We start from the raw sequence: 13784 nt of genomic DNA, 5'->3' as shown, positions 1-13784 counted from the left end.
TTTAGAAATATTTTTGTCCTTATTACGACAGTAAAAGAATAAATGTTCCTCAATGTAAAATTTGCAATGGCTTTAAAGGGTCCTTATTATGCTATTTTGACTTTTCTGAACTTTCTACAGTGTTATAGTGGATCAGACAAGTGAGTTAAAGTGGTCATCTTCTCCAGTTTGTGCACGTTCATGAGAAGAAAAGCACACCCACCTTTGCTGCTCAGTGTAAGGCGGAAGACACCACGTGGTTTTCAGTGTCACCATGTCACACAAGAAATGCTTCTTCAGCTGTAAAGGAAAGCTACATTTGTTCAAATTCCCAAAGGAAACAACGGTTCGACAGCGATGGATGGAGTTTGTTTTTAGGAGTCAGACACAGAATTGTGCCACTGTTTGTATTTGCACTTCACCGAAGACAGCTGGATGGATAAGGGCCAATACCCGAACTCCTTCCATTCATCACATCACTCCCATCCTGCAAGAACTCCACTGGCTTCCCATCAAGTACAGGATAGAAGACAAGATCCTCCTCCATACATACAAATCCCTACATAAACTCTCACCCCTTTACCTCTCAGATCTTCTCCACATAGTTACCCCTTCCAGATGTCTTCGCTCCTCCTCTTCTATCCATCTCTCTGTCCCTCCTGCCCGTCTCAGCACCATGGGGAGCAGAGCTTTCAGTCGCTCTCCTCCTGACCTCCGCAATACCGACTCTCTCCTCACCTTCATCTCCAAACTGAAAACTCATCTTTTCAGAACAGCATACTGTCTGTAACATTAGTTTCAATCACATCCTCACCACTCTGCCCTTTATGTTTAGGTTTTTAGATTGTGTTGTATATGTGTGCCTTTCCTGTACTTTTAATGTTTTATTATTTGTTTGTACAGCATCCTTGGGTGCCCTGAAAGGCGTTTTAAATAAAATGTATTATTATTATTATTATTAATACAAAGTGGGATTTGCAACCAGGCTTTTGCTGAATGGAGGGTCTGTTCCTACAATCTAGAACTGCGTTTCCGATCCTGAGCCACAAGCTGTAAGTAAAACCGAATAAGTTGTCTGTTTTGTTTTGATAGTGTGTGACCGTTGCTCACACACTATCAAAACTAAAGGTAACTGATTGCTACCAACAGGTAACACACATGTAATGATGACCAGAAAGTTAGTGATCAACACAAACGAAATGCTACAAACATAACAACCAGGCTAAAAACACCCAGCTGATTAGCTACAGGGTACAACTGATGTCTATAAATATAGAGGGATGCTAAAAATGTAACAACTACCCTAAAAACATCCAGCAGATTAGCCACGTGGAATATTAAATGTACATGGGGGAGGTCAGGAAAGTAATGTTCACTCTCAGTTCTAATGGCTACTGGGCAAAAACAGTCCCGACAACTACTCCCGGCAGTTGACCAATCAGAGGCAGCCCACATCAGGGAGAGGCGGGGCTTAGGGCTTAGGCGTGGCATTCTGCTTATTTCTGGCAGAGCCTTATTTGAGGGCCTATGGAGATGATTGATATAAAATAAATGTAGGGGTTTGTGAAAAATGCTGGATTAATTCTTGCCCTTGTGGACTCACATGTTAAAATAAATTAGCATGAAATGAGCATAATAGAACCCCTTTAAAGATCTACATCCACACTTTGTAATGTCATCAAAAGATTCAGAGAATCAGGGGAAATCTCTGTGTATATGGGACAAGGCTGAAGCCAGGGCCGGACTGGGAGGAGTCATGCACTCAGTCAGGCCACCCCAACTCATCCACGGCATGCATATACTCACACTCACTATACACATAAATATGGACTAATTAATCACAAAACTCATTATTCTAGATTAACATTCACGTAAAAATTACAAACCCCTATGGTGTTATGTTGAGATAAACAACATAACATATTTTTTGTCAGATAATCATTTAGATGCTAGTTTACTGTAGTACATATAATACACCGACACCAATATTTAGTACTAAAGTACAGCTTTTTCTTGAGTTGAACAAGGACAAATGTGGACAGATGTAGGTAGGAAGGTAGATGGGGACTCGAGTCTGGGACTTGGACTTGAGATTCAATTTGGACTCGCACTCAAAAGACTTGAGACCTGACTCAGACTCGCGACTTAAGACTTGTGAACAATATTTTCATGATCTTCTCTCTGTCTGATCTCTTGTCTGTTGTCATTTCTCTTCTGAGGTAACACTGACGTAAAATTACACAGACAAGTCTGCAGTGCACAATCAATCAAAACACTGACAGCATCGGTAAATGTAGCTGTTGCTCCAGCGCCATTGTAACTTTTGGGTATCAAAAACTTCATAAATAGGGACCAGTATATGACCAGCAAACTGCAACGTCTGTGGTATAAAAATCCAGGATGCTGGGTCCACCACATCCACCTTCATCTACCTTAAAACACACCTGGAGAGGGTTAGCTGCTGTAATACGAAAGCTAATGTTAGCATATATGTTAGCATCAAGCTTAGAGCCACTGCAGTGTTAATGTTAGCTTGTTACTACTTTTGTACCGTCAAATTGGCTCCACTGAATGTGCTAAGTGGAAGAATGAGACATTTACTGAACAGTTGCCATTAACGGCTGACTGCCATGATCATGTTAAACTGGAATCAGACCAACCATAAAAAATGCGGTGATACTGGGTCTGTTTATTAGAAAAGTATGCTGTTGCTGTTTCTATCACAACAGCGTGGCTTCAGGGTAAAAGATTCTGGGTGCTGAAATGGTCTGCCTGCAGTCCAGATCAAAGATTTTTAAGGTTGCAGAATCCCATTTAGACCCCACAGTGAAGATTTATGGTATCTAAACTAAGAATATGATGAAGAGAAAACTAGCAAGTTACATTTACCTGCCATATTATTAGGTACAGTACTAGATTGGACCACTTTTGAGGATTGACATGGTCAGCAACAATAGTCAGGTTGGTTGTGGTGTTTTAACAATGTTCAGGAGGTACTAAGGGGCCCAAAGTATCAAGAAAATATCTCTCACACCATTACTGCACCACCAGCAGCCTGAACCATTGATACAAAGCAGGATGGACCTACGCTTTTATGTTGTTCGCACCAACTCTGACTCTACCATCTGAAATGTAAATGCTCTGAGTTGCTGTTATATGACTGGCTGATTAATTATTTGTTTTAACAAGCAATTGAACAGGTGTACCTAATACAATTGCCGGTGGGCGTAGAGAGTTATTTTTTTCCCATCTATATAAATGTACTTTTTTTTTGTAATTAAATCTAATTTTTGTTCTGTGCCACCAACTTTTGTTTTTTGTTTAAAGAAAGAAAACAAAAAGGTTTGAAAAGCAATTTTGTTTTTCCACATTTCCATTTCCTTACACCATTAATAGTGTTATGCCCTCCCAGTTTCATCCTTGATCCTTCTAGGTTGGAAACTATGGATTTACAAATTTTAAATTAATGTTCATATATTATTACATATGAGATATGAGCTTATCTTGCAGGTGTTCTGTCAGGCCCTGGATCCTATTAGATTTCCACCTCACTGCCCTGAGTTTTCACTTCAGAACAAAAACATGGACTCAACTGACAATGAGCTGCTAATCTCAACCCTTTACTTTCCACTTTTCTGCATTTGTCATTTATCTTCATTCTCCTCCCGTCCAAAAGTTAGCCTTCTCATCTCTTCATTTTCACTCTGCCTTTATAAGTGTTCCAATATTTACACCTTTTTATGAGCTGCTCGGCTCTTTGCTCATTAACTGCAGCAACATTTGTCCTCCTTTAATAGCATCTTGTGTGGAGGTCGTATGGCACCTTAAGTAAAAGAGGACAAATCTTGTTCTCCCTCAGGCCACAAAAAGGGGCTTGTTAAGCAAATCTGCTCTGGAAATGAAGACTTGAATTCCTCTCAGTGTCCCATTTATTCACATTAAGAAAGAGGGAATTCAAGTTCCTTAATAAGAGAATGAAACCTGACAAAATAACACTTCCAACATCTGTTAGCTTTAAGGAATCACTCAGTAACAATTTAAAGAACAAATTCTGAATGAAACAGTGCTTCTGAGAACACGCCTACAGCTGTGATGACTCCAAGGTTGGATAAAATTTTATCTCAGGTAGTCAGCTGAAGCTCTTATCCAGATTTGCCAAATAGGCAAAACATGATTGTGGATGCACATTAGGTGGTATGGGTCTTTAATTTTCTAGTAAGAAACCTCTTCAGCTTCTGAGATAAAGGAATGCATTTTAGGTCATAATGCAAAAACAAAAAAAAACAAAAGAAAAAAAAAAAAAATAAATAAAACAAAGATTCAGCAGACTGTGGAGCTATGATTCTTTCTCTGTGAACACCACAAGTCAGCAGTAGAGACAAACAGTAGCTCCTTTTCTTGCAACATCAGGATCATTGACTGAAGAGTTTAAAGACAAAGTTGGGAAACTTGACTCTTGTGTGATCCTGGCCTTGATAAACTCCAAAGCGGATGAACATTTCCCACAGTTTGTGCAGCTTTTAAAAACAACTAAACTTTCGTAACCTCGGTGGAGCTGCTGTGGTCATCCATTGGAGCAGCAGACAGCTTGACCAGTGGAGCAACCCCCCGGATGACGGATGGTGCGCGGCCGGAAACGAGCGCCTTTATCGGGCCACATTATCCTCCACCAGCCGATCCAGACAGGCCAGATTTTTATCGAACTGTATTGGATTTAGTAATTTCCTTTTCCAAGACGAATGGATGGAGATAGTGAAGGGGGGGGTTATTGTCTGCAACCCAGGGGTGATTATTACTTATGATCAATTTAGTATTTCAGCCTTGTCCCAACATATGCTGGTGATTACTCTCAGTCCACTGCAGTCTGTTCACCTTTCTGTGAAACACTTTGGTACAAGAGGACAGTTTAACACCATGGGACACTGTGCTGAGCTCTGAAACAGAAGCACGTCCTGTTGAAACACGAGCTGTGTTGAAATAAACTTCAGACCAATGCAATTTCAATCAGCTGCCATCACCATGAATTATGTTAATGACAGAAAAACATTTTACAGAAACACTTTGAGCTAAAAATGGACATTCTCTGCTTTATTAGAAGGGAGCAGCAGCGTCAGACCTTAGGACATTTGTGTTTTTGCAAATGAAAAAGAAAGCACCCCAAAAGTGTACTTTTCAACAAAAAAATGCTTTATCCACAGAAAGACTAAACTGATTTAATTTAAAAAAATGCTATGCCAGATGTGTAAGTGGTGCTGTAATGCTGCCACAGAAAGACACAAAAAACAGAGAATAAAACACGAAGCATGCACAAAAACATGTGTGATGTAAACAAAAAAATGAAAATAAAGATGGTGGATAAGTAAGCTAAAAAAAAAACATACATTTGTGTGGATTATGAAATCTTTTACTGATTTTACTGTAACAGCCATTTCGCGTGCATTTAATGACGGAACAGAGCCCTGCTGTCTACTACCCTTTTTTTAAATGCCCCTTTTCGAGACACTGGCAGTCTTTCCCACTATGGCCATGTTTACTATTGTCTGAAAATGACTCAGAGTTGTACTCTATATTCTTCACTCCCCTCAAGTGGCCTAACAACTATGTGGACAGTGACATTCGACAACATTTAAAACGAACATACCTATTTGTGTAGGTAAAGGGAGCATAAATTAGCATTAAGGGTCACCCAAGCCAACTCTTTAGGCTTTATTGGAAAGAAAGGTTCAAAGCCTAATCTTAAAGCAAGAGAGGGTGTCTGCTCCCTGAATCCAAACTAGGGAGTTTGTTCCACAGAGACAGACGTAGTAATTGAAGGATCTGCCTCCCATTCTACTTTGAGGTTATATACATTTCTAGATGATCTAACAGGATAAAATTAAAGTAAATAAATATGCCAGTTAGTTAACCACTGACATAAGATCTAAAATCTAAAATAGATAAAACATTAAATATTTTGAGTACGTAATATAAAATGAAACTCAAACTACAGTTAAGAATCGTATTTCTTTTATTTTAATTTCATTAAGAAAATGTCTTTAATGTTGTCCCTAACCAAAGGTCATGGTTCTTTTTAAAAATGAATGCAAACAGCAGGATGATCTGGACAGCATAAATTGCTAGTACCTTGATCTTAACGCAGTCACCAAATGGCATATGTTGTGTTCTCCCACCTCATTCCTTTCCAGCACATGAACATGTGTGTACAAATCCCACAGCCACAAACATACATACACACACATATGGGGAAACACCTTATGCTGATGAAAGCTGTGTCAGGTGATTTCACACTCTCACATGCGTGCAGTCATGTCAGCCTCCCGCAAGCTAACTCATTACCTTTCTGCGATGTCGAGGGCATACAGGATCCACCTTCTGGTGTTAAGCAAGCTGTGCAGGTGTGGGGGTGTTTGGTTTATTGTGTTAAACGCTGCGGTGAAAAATACTGCAGACTGAAACGGTTCATTCTCCTCCGCCGGGGATTTTTAGGGTTAAAAGATTCACTGTGACAGACCTGAGCATCCTCAAATGAAGCCTAACCCAAAAAGGCAGCTGCACTCACCTTCATTGTGAGGCTGTAGGGGGTCGAGGTTCACCTTCTGCAGGATCAGGGACAAAACAGAGGGGAGAAACAGGGGCCAGGACCCCGCCAGCTGTATTTTTCCCACTGTTTTTTCCCTCTGACAAACACCCACACACCTCCCCTCTTTGACACCACTACCACGCAGGAGCTGTCAAGGGGGGGGACCGGACCTGCCAGTATGCATCAGGCTGACAGGCGACTGGGAAGGTGCACTGCAAGCGCATGTCACAATCAATAACCCCCAGTATGAGCGATGGAGGTGGGGGGCAGACGCTCCACACCTACCTACTCTCAGTGTGTTTTTATTTTTGTACACGGAGGAGGAGGGAGCAACACACCCTTGCTCCGGGTGTTTGCAAGTTTTGTTTTGAGAAAATACATATGTGGTGTGTGCAGACATGCATGTGTGGACTGTTTTAAAGGTGTGACACATGATTTGATTAACTGGAGGGCAATGTTTCAGGGGGGAATCCCAAGAGGAAAACCCAACACACACAAAAAAAACTTTTAATTATGAGAAATTACATCATATATATATATATATACTTATATATATATATATAATTTTGAAAGACAACAAATACACAAGAACCAAAAAAACAAAAAAAACAAAACAAAAAAACATTTCAATCCACATAAAAACAAAAGAAAAACACAAAACATATGTCACTTGATAAAATGCTACAAAAAAACCCAAAATATATTTCAAAAAACAAACTCAAATACAGAAAACACTAACAGACACACATAAAAATGACAGGAAAAAACCCCAGAGAAAACACAACAAAAATCATTTTATCAAGAAAAGTATTTAAGAAAAAAAAAAAAAAACCATAGAAGAAAATAGATTAAAACTTCTGAAAACATGGATCCCAGAAAACACTACATAAAAAACACACTATACATTTTCTAAAAATAATACATATTTTAAAAAGATGTAGGCAAACAAAAAGCTTCATCAAAAACACACAAAGATTTTAGAAAACACACACAAAAAAAACAACTCATCTCAGAAAACTGTACATTTCAAAGCCCACGCATTTTTAAAACTCAAAACGTATTCATAAAGATACAGCAAAATAAAAAAATAAAAAAACATAACAGAAAAGCAACAGAGTAGAAAATCTAAATTACAAAACACATTACATCAGAATAAAAATCCAGATGCAAAGACATGGAAAACAAAACATTTCTAAAAAGACGGTGACATGTTGAACTTTACACCTGTTTAAGAAAAAGCCTTAATATTAAAACTTTTTAATGAATGAACATCTAAAAAAAACATAATTATTTTCACAAAAAACTCAAACCTGTTTGAGCTCTCAGAGTATGAAGGGAGCACCATGATGTCAATATCTGTGTGTGTGTGTTTATAACAAACAAGGGGAGGATGGTGATCAATTGCTTTGGCACTTACAGTCAACAGCCTAAGCCGTGACTAACACGCTCGAAGATCTGTTACGATTTCTTCCCAGAAAGAAGGAAGACGATGATGGGCGATCCACAGCTGAGACGAGGACTTCCTGGCACATCCACGCGGCCGTAAACAGATATAACAAGTTTCCTCCATCGTAAGATGAGAGAATGTCAATGGGGTCCGACATTGAGACACCCGACCGCCGATCAATCGATAGCTGACATTACACCTCAGCATGTCAAGCTTCTTCACGCAGGAGTATTAAATTTTTGCATTACAAATTAGCTCCTTCTGCTGGGGTTTTTCCTTCCTCCTCCACTCATAATTCATGTTTACCAGCCCTGCCTCTATCTTGAAGGGTAATTATCCAGCCACATCAACCCTTAATGAACCTCATTTCACAAGCTCCAAGTAGCATTAAGAGGTTTTACTAATTTCTTAACAATTCAAGAAATGCTGGAGATGATTAAAAGTGATTCTGCAGCTGTTTGAGCCTCAAAAAGACCATTTCTGCTAGTGTACGTACAATTCTGGGAGATGAAAAAAAGGCTTTTGGACATGTCATATCGTGTTTAAGTCAATAGTGTCCTCCTTATGGTTCTTTAAGCGCTGACAGATTTTTTTCTAACAGGGCAAATTAACTGGCTTTGATACATCGCTGATCTCACTCTGAAAGCAAATCAGAGCATATTTACTATCACGGAAGTGTGCACTGGTGTGGGTTTGTTTTTCTTTAGAAATCTGGCCTCTGATGTGATGTGGCCATTTCCATGGCAAGACAAGAGGGGGGCATCCTTGTGTCTTTAATGAAACTCTGAGCAATTATCAGACATTCCTCCTCTCCTGTTGATCTTTACTCTCAGGCAGAACTGGCTTTTTAACTCACTTTCCAGCTCTGATCATCACAGGGACCTGGCACCGTGAGAGCCGTGTCAGGATGTTGGTGTTGCTGTGATGTTGGCTCGTCTTTATGAAATCTAATTTGATGTTTTAAACCCCTTTTTTTATATAAGTCTGTACATCAGTCTTTGTCAAAAGAATGGAAAAATATGTCGTATCACAGGTTTTCTTCATGATAGAAGAGTTTGTGTTTTCTGGAAAATGTTAATTTAGTTGACTAATAGATTTCGCCAACAGCAATTTTTTCTCAAGCAAATGAGGCAATACCCAAATAGAAACAAGGACAAAATCAACACTTTTATCCACAAATAAAAATGAGATGAAAATATTTGGAAGAGACAAAATCCAATCAGACCTAATTTGGTTGTGTGTACAAGCAGGACCAGTTGGGAAAAGATCCAGTCAGAATAAATCTCTGTGTGTGGTAAGGAGGAAGCTCTACCTCCAGGGCAGACAGTACAGTTAGGTTTGATGGTCTCTCATGAAACTAAGTGGAAAAAATGTCAAAAACCTGAGCAAGAGAATAGTTGGAATATGGAATAGAACAAAACAAAATGAAAACAAATCTGAAGTAACACCAGCCATCCTGAAATCCATGCTAAGCTAATGCTAAAGCTAATTTTTTATTTTGAGCTACAGATTCTTTTGCAAGGCTGCAAACTTAAAGCTGCCATAACTGCTACATTGTATATAAATGAACAATTTACCTGAAAGGTAAATCTGTGAAACATGCCAGATTGGAAAAAAAAAAAAAAAAAAAAAAAATTTATTGCATGGCCATGGATGAATCATGTGAATATGAGCTGAGGTGACTGTCATGACCACAGATTTTTAATGCATACAAACAAGATAATTAATTCCTGGCCATGAGTTTGTAATGTGTCAACAACTTGCTCAATATCTGCATATAGCTTTAATATCAAATTGATGATGAACTGAAGCTGAATTGAATTGAAAAGGAACATCAAACCATGCACCTTAAACTCCTGGATTATATGTCTCTTTCTAATTATGGCAAAGTGTTTTATCGTGAAAAAGTTGCAGCGCGTCATTGGAGCAGACCATCTTGGTCTTTAATATTTCAGGGGTTTTGAGTCAGATATATGTACCACATTACCGTAGAGTCAGGAGACAATTTTTTTTAGTAAGATTTATAATTTTTGGGAAGCTGCAAAGTGGTGGAGCCACTGCACTGCACCCTGTCTCGGGTTGTTGTTTTGTAGCAAACTGTTCAGTCAGGAGAACCCAGTAAGCTCAGTTACATTGTTATAATTAATCCCAACATCAAAATGAAATAAAATGAAGTAAAAAGGATCCATATTATACACTTGCTATAGCAAAAGAAACTAATCCATTATCTTGTAGCCAAAGTTTTATCATTTCCCACATGTAACACGCACATGGCCACAAGTTCAATAACTAGTTCTCATGTATTAATAATTTGTAACCATGACTTGGTGATGAGTCATGGCTTCTTCATTGTTCCTTTCTCTGGTCGCTCACAAGCTACACTGCTCAACATTGCCCGCATGATTTCCAGTGGTACTTTAAAGAGTTCTGGAGCCGGATATGCATTAAAACTGTGTAGTTTAATGACTTAAACTATACAAATATTTCTCTTTACGAAATCCCAATCATTGGTAAATCATATGCATATGCACAAATTTATTTTCCACACCAGTTTTTAGTCTGGTAATTGTCACCTAAAGGTGCACAATCAGGTGTCTGCAGTAGCAATTAACTCGATCCAAAGCCACCACTCCTGAAAGGAGCAATTTGCAAACTATCTGAGAGCAAACAAGGAATTCAAGACCAAAGTTTATAAAGTACTGATTTGTTCTCAGCTTCTTCAGAGTTGTTAAGCTTACTCTGAAAAGATGCCGACACTTCTGCACTTTACAGCACCATTAGCCACTTCACACTCCCACTGAATTTTCTCTTACTTGTATTTCATGATAAGATAATCCTGCTCATTTTGAAGGGTCATTTCCTGCAGAAGTACAGCAAAGCAAGTGGTACCAAAAAGGGAATAATCACATTTAATCAAGGAGCAAAATGCTGTTGAAATCCACAAAGTTCCTGTATACCCAGGTCTGGAGATGTCGAAAACATCTCACCTGAAACAAGCGAAGTGCTTTAGTATGAACACTCTTTCAGACAAGTGGAGACTAAATATGTATTTGACAGAATCATATACACCTCTGGAAGTGCTTAAATCTGCACATGTGGAGGAGACAGAAAGAAAATCCAACCAGCATACACAAGCTGCTCTCTCGGTGTGCTGACTTCTCCTTTGCAGCCTGACAGAGGCAATAAAATTCAGACTCAGTGTCGTGAAATATGCCGCTGTGGTCTGCTGCTCTGCTTCCAAAAACATCAGCCTGTATTGTTACAGCACTCTGTTTATGTTTGAGCCCCAACGCTCTTCATTTTTGCATCGCCACCTGTCACTGAGCCCTCATTTATAACACAAGTGGGGTTCCTTACCCTTCCAAACAATGCCAGAACTGTAAAACTTTCTGTTATATTTATACTAAAGAGAAATATAAATATTTGAGCTAGTGTTTAATGGGGAGGTAGAGGGGGGTTTGCACATTCCATCATATCGTACACAACCTCAATTGTTACCTTGGAAGAATCACTGAGTTGTATTTACTTTGGGGTGCTGTGAGTGATATGTGCACCGATGCTGTTTGCCTTATTAGTGAGCAAAGACCTGAGGCTCTCCAGCTGAGCTATTGTGAATATGTACACAATTTAGATTAAAATCCTGTTTATATTGCAAAAGAGGTGTATTTTGCAACTCCCCCCCCCCACCATCCTGCTGTATATTGGATTGCTAAATATTTTTTCATGGAGGTCGATGTGTCCTGATGGCCTAATATTTTCCAGGATGCACCTTCAGCACTGGATTCACGTCAGAACATTTGTTTCACAGCATTATTGACAGAAGGTTCTATAGTAGGAACCTTATATGAGTTCAGGAATACTGAGAACCTTTTTGCTGCCAACCAGTCAATTTTTATATAGAGAGCCAGCTTACCCCTCATTTCAGGACAATTCAGGACTAGAGCATGCACCTCCTCAAATATGCAGCTGTTTTTCTTTTTTATAATATATTGTAAAACCGAGAAATAAAAGGTACTGCTCGCTGTCAGAGAACATCGTTACAGGTGCTGCGTTTATGCTCATGAGAGCAACATTTCTGGGGTTTTATCATGTTTGTTATGAAACTGGAGTTAGGCTTTTTTGGCTCAAGTTAACTTTAAGTCAATCAGCGCCTAGCAGACCATAGTTAGCTTTTTGGAGGGCTGCACATTTCTTTCAGATTCCTTGAGTTTGAGATGTTTGCAGGAGTAAAAATGAGCTCTTAGACATCAAATGCCCCACTGCCCCAACTTTAATGTCTCTAGGTGATGATGTAGGTGTTAAACAAGCCGCAACATCTACTGCAATGCCTATGTGATGTAGACATCAACACTATTTATTTGGCCGCAAACAGACAGAAGCATTAACCAGTCCCTCCAGGACTTCACAGCTTTTTTTTTTTTTTTTTGATTGTTGCAACTGAAAACACCTGATTTTGAGTCAGGTTTAGTAAAAGGTTGCAACAAAAGTTGTTGTGGTTTTTCGCGTTTGTTTCTTCTCTCTTGCATAATCACCTAAAATTTGTTGTTAAAAAAATAAATAGAAATTGAAATAAAGGTATTCCAACATTATTTGTTGAAATAAGCCCACTATGACAGTATTTCACCACTTGGCTGAGCGACCTTGAAGCTGCACCTTGTTCAAACAGAGAAAAAGAAAAGGAGATTTATTATTATTATTATTATTATTATTCTTTTAGTATTTACAGCAAATGGGATTTATCTCATCTGTTTACATATTTTACACGATCTCTCTGTGGTAAAAAAAAAAAAAAAGTGCACATGTTGCATACAGTAAAATACAGTTTGTCTCCTTTTTACACAGAACTATTAAAGTATCATGCACGGCCCTTGTTAGCAGAGCTCCAACCATGCACATCACACACTGTGCATAGGACACCAAGTTCGAAATTCATGATGTTTGTATATCTGATGGTGTGATGGAGTGCTGTGACATTGGGAATTCCTGAAGGGACTGATTCATCCACTGCCTTCCATGCAAGACAACAGAGTTTGGTGTCAAACATAAATGTCTTGGATTCTATTATTATACACAGGTTTTGGTTGCACATTTAGTATTCTTCCTTTTTTTGTTCCCGTATTGTCCCATGGATGCTGTTTCTGCTCAAGATTGCATTTAAACAGCAATTATAACAGAATTAATTTTATTTGATGATGATTCTGATTCATGCAACGATGATTATGGTTGGAGGAAGATTATAACTGTAGTAGGAAACAACCTGGAGGAGGCAAATAACTGTAAATACAGAGCAAATGTGGGTTGCATCTCCAACAGGGGGGGAATGAACATCTCAGAAAGACTAAACAGCCTTTAACACCCTGAATTCCACTTCAAATCCTAAAGCACATAATCTCTCAAAAACTGCTCTTGACCCTGGATCATATCTGAGCCATGTCAGTGTTTAAAGTTCAAATCATGAAATGATTTAAAAAGTGATTGTGGATGCATCACACGATAATTTAAAACCAATTATTACAAATATGAAACCTAATTTATGTTTGACAAGGTCTATAAAGACTTTTCTCTGACATTTCTGACTCATTTTAACTTATAAAGCTCTTATATAAACATGTTAGCTTACTCCTAATCTATGAGGCATCAATTACAACTTATAAAGTCCTTAATAACTCTGGATTATTATTAAACTGATCCTTTAGATTAATTTCAGGGCCTTCAGCTTGGTTTTGAAGCTGACTGATCTCAGGGCTCGCAGAGCTTCTAGCACAGACCGCACGATAC

At 38.7% G+C, this 13784-nt stretch overlaps 1 long non-coding RNA gene across 1 annotated transcript; it reads right to left on the bottom strand.

The window, feature by feature from the left end:
* Positions 1–437: 437 nt before the first annotated feature.
* LOC121635730 lies at positions 438–13361 on the bottom strand. Its single transcript, XR_006009523.1, has 3 exons — positions 13351–13361; positions 1198–1201; positions 438–571 (listed from the first exon to the last, which is right to left on the bottom strand). It is a non-coding gene; the product is annotated as an uncharacterized LOC121635730 (long non-coding RNA).
* Between the last annotated feature and the right edge of the window lie 423 nt (positions 13362–13784).

Source organism: Melanotaenia boesemani, chromosome 24 (genome assembly GCF_017639745.1).
Source record: "Melanotaenia boesemani isolate fMelBoe1 chromosome 24, fMelBoe1.pri, whole genome shotgun sequence".
NCBI classification, from domain to species: Eukaryota; Metazoa; Chordata; class Actinopteri; order Atheriniformes; family Melanotaeniidae; genus Melanotaenia; species Melanotaenia boesemani.
The sequence above is the reverse complement of the archived record's forward strand: the minus strand, read 5'-3'. Positions and strand labels throughout refer to the sequence as shown.